At 39.2% G+C, this 11,978-nt stretch overlaps 1 long non-coding RNA gene across 1 annotated transcript; it reads left to right on the top strand.

Moving 5' to 3' along the window:
• Positions 1-3,861: 3,861 nt before the first annotated feature.
• Positions 3,862-9,426, top strand: LOC118238260. Its single transcript, XR_004768055.1, has 4 exons — positions 3,862-4,013; positions 4,249-5,185; positions 7,779-7,856; positions 9,043-9,426. It is a non-coding gene; the product is annotated as an uncharacterized LOC118238260 (long non-coding RNA).
• The last annotated feature ends 2,552 nt before the right edge of the window (positions 9,427-11,978 follow it).

Raw genomic sequence — 11,978 nt, 5'->3', positions numbered from 1 at the left:
GCTCCAGAGAGGGGAATAATAGACTACATGTGTTATGAAGGGAAATTGGAAAAACAGACAAAGGGGGGCACTTAACTGGGTGGGGGGAGGAAAATACAGGAGAGGGAGGAGGGTATAAAAACACCAAAGATGTTAGAAAACCCATAGGGAAAAAAAGAAAACCCATAAGCAATCATATTATTTTATGTTTGCCTTGATAGTGTTTCCCCCAAGAGCCATAGATTATCAGACAAAAGCCCCAGTACTAGGTAGGAAAAATCTTTTGTGTTTTTGGTCAGAGGTATGCAAGTAACTCCTTAAACAGTACATACAATGGTTTCCCTGAGCAGAAGTCAAATGTAAGCTCCTATTGCTGAAGATAGTGCAGACTGCAGACACAAGTCTTGGTGGAATCAAGGTGGATCTGTCTGGAAAGCCTGATCCATGGGGACTAGCATTTACACTGCCAGTGGTATGCAAACTGCAAATGGAGAAAAATAATCAATAGTCCAACCCAGCTTGATGACTATGAAACACAAAAATTACCAGCAGGGCAAGATATCCCTAAAGGTGCAATTGTGTCACTCATATCTTGGCTGTAACCACAGCAGACTAATTGTAATCAAGGCCAATTCAACAGGAATCATGCCTGGAACTGGAAATGTAGGTAACCACTCATGGGTAGTGAGCTCATGGAACCTAGAGGAGAACCTACTACTGCTACTTTCCCAAACCAGTAGAAACTCTAACTACACCATAAATACTTATTCTTATACCCACAGATAAGTGTAGCTCTTGGCCCTCATCAAAACCAGATAAGTGTAGCTCTTGGCCCTCATCAAAACCAATCATCCATTGCAATGAATACTAACAAGTAAAGATGTACGGACTAAGGGGTATACTTTGTGACTCACTGTGCCATATCATAGCTTCTAAACCAAGATTTTTCTCTTCCTTCCTTTCTTCCTCTTTCTTTCTTTCTTTCTTTCTTTCTTTCTTTCTTTCTTTCTTTCTTTCCTCATTCCTTCCTTCCTTCCTTTCTTTCTTTCTTTTTGCTTGTTAGTTTTGGGGTTTTTTTTTTTTAGGGGGGAAGTGTTGAAAAGGCAGAGGGCAGAAGTGAGGGGACCAAGAGTTGAATGGGATTGGGATACATGATTTGAAATCCACAAAGTATCAATAAAAAGTTAAAAAAAAAAAAAGAAAAGAATCAATGAAAAAAGGAACTGAGCCTAGGGTACCCAACCCCAACAGATATATCTAAACCATAATCCCTCCTTCTAAGACTCAGATTACATTATATAAGAGGAGGTGTGTAGATTATGAGTCAGAAGATCAAGTCATCTGTTGTGAGATTGTGTCTTATATATATGGCCAGAGAGACAGAATTCAAAAAGTTTCAGTCATATAATTGCCTAAACAAGACTGGAACAATTAGATCATCTGCTGGCATGCCAATATGGTTTAAGAAAAAGAATCATATGGGTATGCAATCCTAAATGAAGGGTTACAGGTAATTACTACTGAGAGAGGAAGAATCAGTCCTCCCTAGGGATGAGCCCTCTAAATGGTTATCCAATAACAAATCATCAGTCCTAAAAACAAATACATATGAGAAGCACTGAATGTACTCAGAACATTGTATATGTAAATGTATTTATTTGTAAATATGTAACAATACTAATTTAACAAGAATATGTCATGGAACCGAGGAGTTAGGAGCCCCCAGAAGGGAATGGTGGAAGTAGAGAATGGGAAATGACATAAATACAGTCCACATATGTGATATTGTAAAATTAAATTAAAAACAAATAAATAAATAAACTTGGTAAATAAAATACAGAATAAAGTACCTCTTAATGTATCACTGAACATCACAATAATTTTCCTGAAACACACAAAAAATGTATGTGTTATTAAATGACAAATGGAATCAAGGATGCTTTCACTGGCATCTAGTTTGAGTATGAAAGCTTCTTTAGTAAAAAGCATAAAAATTAAAATAGTATATTGATAAGTCATAAAATAAAGGGATAGAAAAAACTATTTGTTAAAAATAGCTTAATATGGACAAGTCTAAAAGACATTCCGAAATCACATTGCTTCTTAGTATTATTAACTGTATAAAATTAGGCTGTCAGGTCTTGCTTTATGAAGTCAGTGAGGAGAAGAGAGAATCACAAGGGACGAATCACTGTCATTTGCAGAAAGCTACCTGGCAGTCTAAGAATGAAGTTCACTCTTCAGGGCATGCTCCTCTCAGTTGTTATAAATATGCGGAATGTCTCTGTCAGCAGCTCAATAAAGAAACTGCCCTCACCAATATGGTGTTTGTAAGGAGCAGGCAGCTGCTCACAGGGAAAGGGAACAAAGACATTTTGTTTCCAATTATTGTCACTTTGCCTTTTAGCTCATCTGAGCAGTTTCATGACCAGTAAGACAGAGAAGATTCTGAATGGCAGAGTAATTTAACAAAGTCCCTCAGATTCAAGGAGACTTGGCTAAGGGCAAAGGACAACATGAGGTTGGTTTATAGCAAGTTGTACCTACATGGATTCAGAAGCTTAGTCTATTGGGTTAGGAACATTTTCCAATATTTAAAAAAAAAATGACTGTATTACTTACTTTCCCCTGGGCCATCCTGAAATCTGTGCTACCAATCCATTTTCTCAGAGGCTCACTGGCTTATTAATCCTTGCAATATGTACAGTGTAAATAAGGGTCTTTGGGGGCGATTGGTGTCTTTTATAAGTAGTGTAAAATAGCATTTTTTCTGGATCTGTTTTTTTCTATCTGCTGTTCTGACCAAATATACTTACCTTACTGACTCCTTGGCATAATCTGAGATTGTCAAATTCAGATTTTCATTTTAAAAATCAGCAAGGATCAGAAAATGATCCACAGATATACTTAGGAAAGTACCAGGGTTTTACTTGTCAAGTCATGACAATGGAGTACCTGCGACTCTCTAGAAGTCATTCTGTAGCTGTCTTTTTCATCATAGGTCTGAGGTAACTGAACCTTCTGTAGCTCTAAAGTCTTAGAACTTAGGGCTAGAGCAGAAAGTAAATGGTGACTCTTAACCAAGTCATCTCCATGGACTACTAAGCAAATGAAAATGCTAATGACTGATCATACTCTTGTTATCATTGTAAAAGGAATAGCTGTTGTTCTAGACTTTTTCATCCGGAGCCACCAAGCTGGAATTACTCCAGAGCTGTAACTCCCAGAGACCCCTGTAAAGTAGTGAAGGATCCTCAAAGTCAAGTGTAAAGGAAGAAAGCATTGTTAGCTGGATAAATAAACATAGCATAAAGGTATGAAACCAACAAACACATCAACTACCCTTCATTTCCCATTCTACCTTTTAACTGACTCCAAGCACTGATGGGACAGTGAGATAGGGACAGGCAAAAAATGCTGATCTTCAGATGAGGCTGTCTCACTGGAAAGACTCAGAGTCCCTTACAAACAGAAAAGCAGCTACCTGGCAAACATCAAAATGAATAGAGTGAAAGGAAAAGGCTCAGCTACCAAATTCAGTTCAACAGAGAGCTCTGGGGTTCCTAATGTTTAACCTGGGTCCACCAAAATATATTTACCTATATGCAATGCCAGCATTCTTGTGCAGGAGTCCATATTAATATAGTTCTAGTTCCTAGAACTAGGAAATATCTCTCCTTGGCCTCCCTTTATATGACAGCTAAATATAAACATGAAATTTGCAGATCGTCTAGCACAGCACAAGTTTTACGAGACATTCAGGAAGCCATTACCCATGTTAACCATTCTTTCCATGACTTCTATTTCTACCATCCATAGGGATCATGTTCAAAAGTGAGTGCCCTGTACAGACCTGTTGAGAATATTTAAGCATTTCTCTTGCAGTGGCGGAAGTGGACTCCACCTTCTAATACCTGAATAGGTCCTTCATATCCAACTCCACTCTCTAAGCAGTACATGGTTCACTATAAACACGTCAGTCAGAAGGGACTCGTCTACACTGAGAAGACATTATCTTGCTAATAGCATCTAAGGTGATTTATATTTTACATACATTCCAGTAATACAGGATACTTTAGTAATGACCTTCGTATCACAATTATCAACTATAAGCTCTCTAAGATCAAAAATTTAGTCAGTTTTAAAAAAACGGTGAAGTATTATAATCTAGAATATTAGTGCATTGCAAATATTTTTTCAGTTTTTATTTTGTGGTTTTTGAGTGTCTATCATTTTTTTGCTAATGTTTGTTTTTGTTTTATTTCTCAGAAAGGATTTTTTGGAACCCAGTTTGGCCTTGAACTCACTATACATCCAAGGCTGGGCATGAACTCCTGATCTTCCTGCCTCCACCTTCCAAGTGCTGGAATTACAGACATTGGTCACCGTGCCCAGTTTGCTTGTTAGCATTTGAGTGAATAATGGAGTGAATGAATTGCATAAGGGAACCAACAAGTCAGTGAACTTCCTTCCAGTCTGGAAGAATTAACTCAATCAAGGAAGGAAAGTTTAGCTTATATCAGGAAGAAGGAATTTTAATTTCATTCATTCATCACCTCTTCACCAGTCATACAACCTAAGGAAGAGTAATCTGCAAGGTTTCCATGACAACCTTGCTCCAAGGATGCTTTCTGGAACATCCTTCCAAGAACATATTCCAATCCCAATCTTGCTTTACAATGAATGTCTAATTGAACTGAAATGAATCATTACTAAGACAAATACTTAATGTTTTCATCATTTCATTTTTCCTGTGAACTTTATTTTTGTTTAATTTTCCAAAATTGTGTATGATCCAGCAATAGTGTTGCCATTCTCTGTATTCTCAACTATTAGACTATGTGTTCCACAAAGAACAGGACATTTACTTGTTTCATTCAGTTATATGTTACAATCACCCTGAACATTGGCAAACAATGACCACTAAATAACATTCCTTTCATTTGTCAATTCTCCATCTACCTAAGTTAAATACAATGTAGCCCTTGACGCTGTTGTTGTGATTCTTTGCCTACTGTCACTCCTTGTTACAAAACTAGATACTGCATTTTCCAAAAAATGTATTCCATATTCAAAGGCCCTGTCTGGAAAGAACACTGTAAAGTGTCAAGTGAAATTATTTAGTCATGCTTTGGATTGTTATTTGGGTGTCCTTTGGGACACACTGCAAGACTACCACTGAGTGCTGGAGCTGAAGGGTGTCAAGGTAAGACAATAGAAGAATTAGAGTCACATTAAAACCTCTGTGTGCAATACCTTAGTTAATCTCAATAACTGTCTTGTAAGTTTTATTGTACATTCAGAGAGAGAGAGGGGGGCTGCAGCTCAGAGTCTGACTTGCCTCAGATACACACCACTAGTAAAGATGTGGTGTATTGCCTTATCACTCTTCCTTGGTTATTTGTCTTCTGTCTCTTGCTTAAGTTCAGGTGAATTTGATGGAGTTGTACAGTTACAAAGTCAAAGACAAACATACAAACTCTTAGGATACCTATCAGACTTGCCACCCTCTGTCACTTCATAGAAGATGTAACCACAAAACAATGAATAAAATAGCAAACTGCAGAACAAGGGTTACTCTCTTAGAAACAAGTCCTCTGGTGAAACAGTGTTTTAAAAAGTAGAAATAAAAACCTGTAATCTGCACAAGGTAGAAAAATACATAATGGCATAGGTGGACAATCTTTCAAAGTAAAAGGATAATTGTAATTGTTCAGGGATATATGCCCCTAACCCCAGGCCAGGTGGCAGATGCTTCCTAGACCTTTGTCACACTCTGCTCCACATGCCCCTTAGGTCTGTGGGGGTGGGGGAAGCCTCCTCACCTTTTCACTAATCATGCTTGACATCCAGTTGGTGCACCTACCAGGAGGAGTCTATTTGTGGTTTTCTAGGTCAGCCAGCTCTCAGTGAGGAGAATGTCAGTATTTAGAGGTTGCCTAGGGTTGTAATTAAGTTACTTTGCATAGTCTGGAAAGCTCAGGAATAATCTTTTCTGTCCCCAGAACTGAGTTTTCACTTGTACCCATCTCCTTTAAGGGAGGTGAATATAATCTGAAATTACAGAAACTGAATGAAGCTTTAGGCCATCTACCTACCGGAGTCAAATTTTAGACCGTAGAGGGAATCTTGCTAGTGCCTTGACTTAGTCATATTTTCTGTAAAATCAATAAAACCACTTCATTTACCTATTTCACCTACTATTTCATGGCATCTCCCTTTGTCTCTACTACTACCTCTAGAAATGTGTACAGTTAGATCAAATCAGAGATAAATTATTTTGGGTCTAGAGACATATGTTTGTCTAGGATATGGTCTCTTACCTAGATTGTTAAGAGACTTTTAATAAGAAGATCATTTGATTATTAAGCATAAAAGAAGAAACTTAAACACTAACATTGAGTTGCAAAGACAAAATAAGTTTCCTCAGTTGTAAATATCAAGTGTTACCGTCTTAGTAAAACCTAGAAAGTCAGGCTTAATCACACATCACAGGTCTTCTCTCTGTGTATAATATGATAATTTGTAAAGATCATGAAGCCAAGAAACAGATAAAAATATATCACAAAGATGTATCAGGCATTTTATCAATTAAAACTGTGTTTTTTAAAGAATTCTTAAATTTTGTTTTGTTTTTCACCATTGAGACTATTTTCAAAATGTATACTTCATTGTGATATTTCTTTCACTTAAAATGAAAGTTTAACCATGTTTTGATAATTTTATGCCACTTTTCTGAAAGGGATCTGCCAAATAATATAAAGTTTGATCTCTGCAAAATCTGAGTTTGCTTTTGTTGGAGGTAGCTTTTAAAAGAAAACACAGATTAATGCTCTATTGCACAGACTCAACATCCAGTGCTTTCAGAATAGCACGTGGCCTCTTCTACCAATATAGAGAAGATGAAGTTCACCTGGAGTTAAAGGAATATTAATGCACTTTTTCCCTGCCCCAGGACACAGACATGGAAGCCCTGGAGAGTTAGAAAGGTGACATTATATGATTTTCTGTGGACCAGTTTCCTTAGGCAATCAGAAATAATTAAAGAAAGTTCTCAGGAAAGATGTTCTCTGCAGAGCATTTCTACAGTGCTGATGCTGGACAGCTCCCCCTGGATGTGATAGAGAAGCCCCCAGAGAAGGTGGAGAAATGGCTAGCTAGGGAAGAGCCACAAGTAGTGGGCAGGAAGAACAGCCAAAAGCAGGCTATCTGAAATGTCCATTGACAAGCCCACAGTGGCCAAGGACCAAGAAGCATTGTATATGTGCTATTGATCTACATGCTGCCAGGAGCAGAAGGGGATCTCAAGACAGAGAGCAACAATTCTCAGTGGGAGCCATATATCCCTCTTTGTGAATATTTTGGAAATTTGTGGGGAAATTTTGTTGTTGTAGTTATTGCAATAATGGTGGAATATTCTTGACTTTATTGGGCAAGGCTTTTAGATAATTTCCAATGTATCAGACGGCCAAGGCTATTAAAGATCTACTCTGTGCTCTGTGGTGGTATATAAAGCATTGTTGGTATGGCACTAAGTGGGTGATAGCCCCACTTAGTGTTTGAGTCCTGTCACATAAATGTGAAGACATTATCTTAATATACACTGAATTCGATACCGTGTAAAGAATGAAAATTTGTTTGTGAACTCTCCAAGGCTCATCAGCTCAAAATAACATGACCTTGTAGTCAAAGAAAAGTGTGTCATTTCTGTTATAAACAGACTGTATCTGATTTATTATGAGTGTGCAGTTGTGGCATTTATAGGCTTTGGACTCACACAATGTTCACTTCTATAACAGTTACTACAATTCATCAAATGCAAGACAAAATTTCTGAAGATACGTCTGGAGTTGCTCAGACATTCACCATGACCATGAGTAAGTTTTAATAAGACTTTGTTTGTTTTTGTTTTTATGTACTGGTGCCCTCCTGGCACCAGGACTGGACCTGAGAGAGCTCCCAAGAGGCAGCTTGTACCCATATCAGCCCAGAGCTTACAAAAGTAAAAACACAAGATTATATATGTATTTTGCCTACATGAAGGTATGGTCTTATTTTAACATACATGTCTTGCACTGTCCTAGTCATTTTTTTTAGCAGAGTAAGCAAGTTAGATTACAAAAGCAGAAGTAGCAGTTAATCTCGTGACTCATTATCTTTCAAGAACAGCAAATTTTACAAGATCAGTCATGTGGTGATATATTATCATTTAATAAATATTGGCTGAAGTATCAGAAAACAAACCCAGCCACACTAGTTACCTTTAGAAGCTAGACAGTGGTAATATACACCTTTAATCCCTGAACTCAGTAGACAGGCAGATAGATCTCTCTGAGTTCAAGGCCACCCTGGCCTACATAAGAGTGAAGAGTAACAGAGCTCTCACATTTGATCCCAGAAATTGGGATCAAGCACCTTTAGTCCCAGCACTAGGGAGGTGGAGACAGAAGGATATGGCTGGGCAGAGACAGGAATATGAGGAGGAGACAGGAATTTAGAGCTTTTGCCTCTGGGAATTCGTGGAGACAGGACAGCCCTTTCAGCCTGAGGTAGAGGTAAGAGCTAGTAGTTGACTGGTTTTGCTTTCTGATATTTCAGGAAATCTTTATCAAATCATAAATAATGTATCCCCACAGAGTCAGTTTAAGAATAGTCTTCAATGTCTGGAATAAAAGGGAAGTGGAATGACCTGGTTACAACCTCTACAAGGTGTATGTGTTTGTTTATGTGTATGTGTTTGTGTGTGTGTATGTGTTTGTGTGTGTGTGTGTGTGTGTGTGTGTGTGTGTGTGTGTGTGTGTGTTTAGTAACTTTATTACATATTTGTTAGATCATTAAATAGGTTCACATCAAGAGTCACATAGATTTTTGATTACATGGCTTTCTCCCTCTCTTCCCATAAAACAAATTAATTTAACCATGGTTTTCAGATTATCTGGTTTATCTAATTGAGATCATCAAACCTGTTGTCTTGCAATACTTGTAACTATAGTTACAGTTGTAGCATTATCCCCATGGCCTCATAAGAATTGTGTTATATTGTTACTCTCTCTTGTCTTCTAGGAGTTGATGCCATAAGTCCCTGCACTTACAAGCAGGCTCCAGAATTTGATGAAGAGAGGAAACATAGGTCAAGCTCTTCATCTGTCCAACTTTAAAAGTCTATCTACATTAGCCATCCATTGGTACAATATAGCTTCCAAGTCTGCAAATTGTATTTGGCACCCACATGAAAATCAGTTGAGTAAGAGATGTGTGAGGAAATGTTATTATTTTTTAGTTGTGGCAAAATAGATAGCATAAAATATAGTATATTAGCCATTAAATATACAACTCAAAGGTATTAAATATGTTCATTTTGCTGTACAACAACAACAAAAAAAAACCTTTTTGTGTGGTCTGAACATGCTTTCTGTAGAGTTGGAATTTTATCTGGAGACTTTTTTAAAAAACTTTTACCCGTCTCTCATACATTGCATCCCAACTGCATTCTTCCTCTCCTCCCAGGCCCCCAGTCCCTCTCCCACCTCCCCTCTCCCCCAGATCAACAAATCCTCTGTTTCTCTTAAGAGCAGGGGGCGTGGTGAAGAGATAGAGTGAGTGAGAAAAAGAAAGAGAGAGGGAGGGACAGAGAGAGAGGGGGGGCCTCACAGGGATATCCACCAAACATGGAACATAACCTAACAAAATACAATACCCGCCAGACCCACCTGGCCCTGCTTGGCATGGACAGGCAGAAGACACCACAGGCCTGCCCAGTGCCTTGAGGCATGGGGCAGGTGGGAACCATTATGGTGAGCAAATATATGGTGGAGAAATGGAAGAGAAAGAGAAGCAGAGCAGCTCAAGTGTTGTGGAGAGAGGCAAAACTGAAGACATGAAGGCAGTGAGAACAAGCTGATTTGAGTGGCCTGTGCTGCCATCTGGGGTCATAGTGATATCTGGCCTGGCTGCTGCTGAGGACAATGTCTGGGTCTGAGACCCTAATGCAGCTGGGGTCTGTGTTGTCTGTGGCTTGTGTTACCACCACAGGCCATACAGATGCCTTGAATCTGAGCTGTCACCTGAGGTCTTGTTTGGCTGTGAGTCTCTGTATCTGCTCCCATGTCTCTTGCTGGATGGCACCCCTCTGATGACAGTTGGGATATCCATGAGTATAGCCACTTTGTTTTGGGGGATTTTGCTTGCTTGCTTGTTTTTTTGGTTTTTGTTTGTTTGTGTGTGTGTTTGTTTGTTTTGCCAGTCTGAGTCTCCGGGTTATCCTACCTCTGGTTCCTGGCCATCCAGGCAGTGTCAGACATGGGCTCCCTCTTGTGGCTTTGATCACATGTTAAAACCATCATGGGTTGGTCCCACAAGTTCAGCAACAGCACATCTTGCCATCAGGACAGATTTTAGGTTGAAGGTTTTGTGGCTTGGTTGATGTTCCTGTCCTACTACTAGGAGCCTTGCCTGGCTATAGAAGATTTGACCAGTTAAGGTTCTGTATCCCCCATTACTGGGAGATTTCATTAGGGTCACAGTCATGGATTCCAGAAAGTTTCCACTGCACTAGGTTTTTACATTGCTGGCTAAATGCCCCTCAATTCCAGTTGTCTCTCATAGTACTCTGTCTCTGTCTCTGTCTCTGTCTCTCTCTCTCTCTCTCTCTCTCTCTCTCTCTCTCTCTCTGTCTACTGCACCCATTCCCATTCCCATCCACCCCAGTTCACCTGCAATATCCATTCTATTTTCCTTTCCCGGGGGAGATTCATGCATCTCCCCATGAGTTCTTGTATCTTATCCTCTCTGGGTCTGTGGGTTTCAGCAGAATTATCCTTTACTTAAAAGCTATTGTACACTTATAAGAGAGTACATACCATGTTTGTCTTTCTGGGTCTGGGTTACCTCACCCAAGACGATCTTTTCTGGTTCCATCCATTTTCATGCAAATTTCATGATATCATTGCTTCTAACAGCTGAATAATACTTCTTTGTGTAAATGTTTCACATTTTCTTTATCCGTTGTTTGACTGAGGGTCATTTAGGTTGTTTCCAATTTCTGGCTATTATGACTAAAGCGACTATGAACAAGGTTGAGTATGTTTCCTTATGGTAATATGGGTATATGGCCAAGAGTGGTATATTTGGGTGTCAGGGCCCAGATATGACTATGATATTTCGGATACAGGCCTTAAGCTCAATTCCAGGAGCTTGAATCTCCTATTGTTTTTTAGATGTCAGCTGGCTACCTCCGGATGGGCTGCCCAAGGTGGAGAATGTTTCCTAGTTTGTATAACAACAGACCTAGGCCCTGGGTGGGCCCACACCTATCCTGAAGGCTGGTGAAACATGCCTGGTGCCTGGAAGGCTAGTGCCCTTGTAGAATTTCTGAGGGCTTGAGTACTTGCTTCAAGGACTATCTTGAGGATAAAAGGAAATATTTAATATCAGCTCTATACTTGATAATAGATGTCTCCTGCCAGTACCCCCACTTTTGAAAGGCTATTTAAAAGGATGCTTGAATAAACTGTGGTCTCCAGTACTGACTGAGAGCCCTCCTGAGAAAATGTCTCTGTTCCGCCCTTAACTCCACTGGGTAGCTAGTATTTTACTGATCCACACTTCCCCACTCTGGGTTGGACCCAGGGCTGGTAGGCTGGTTCCAATTGCAGCCCCAAAGACATCAGTCCCGAATAGATGGCCTCTGTAGCATGGAACTGATACAGGCCAGACCCCTATGGCTGGGTCTTGAAATTGATTCCTAATTTTATGAAGAATGGCCATATTGATTTTCATAGTGGCTATATAAGTTTGCACTCAAAAATTGGTTTTAAAAGTTTACCAAGGGGTGGGGAGAAGGGTAGGGAGGGGGAAATGAGGTTGGTATGTAAAATTAAAAATAATTTAAGTTAAATATTTTTAGAAAGAATTATCAGGTAAGAATTACAAAACAAACAAAAAAAAAAGTTTGCCACCACATAGAAACTGTAAGCAAAGAAGCAAGTAAGACTCAACGT

This window comes from Cricetulus griseus, chromosome 2, assembly GCF_003668045.3.
Source record: "Cricetulus griseus strain 17A/GY chromosome 2, alternate assembly CriGri-PICRH-1.0, whole genome shotgun sequence".
NCBI lineage: Eukaryota > Metazoa > Chordata > Mammalia > Rodentia > Cricetidae > Cricetulus > Cricetulus griseus.
Note: the sequence above shows the minus strand (reverse complement) of the source record. Positions and strands in the feature narration are given on the sequence as shown.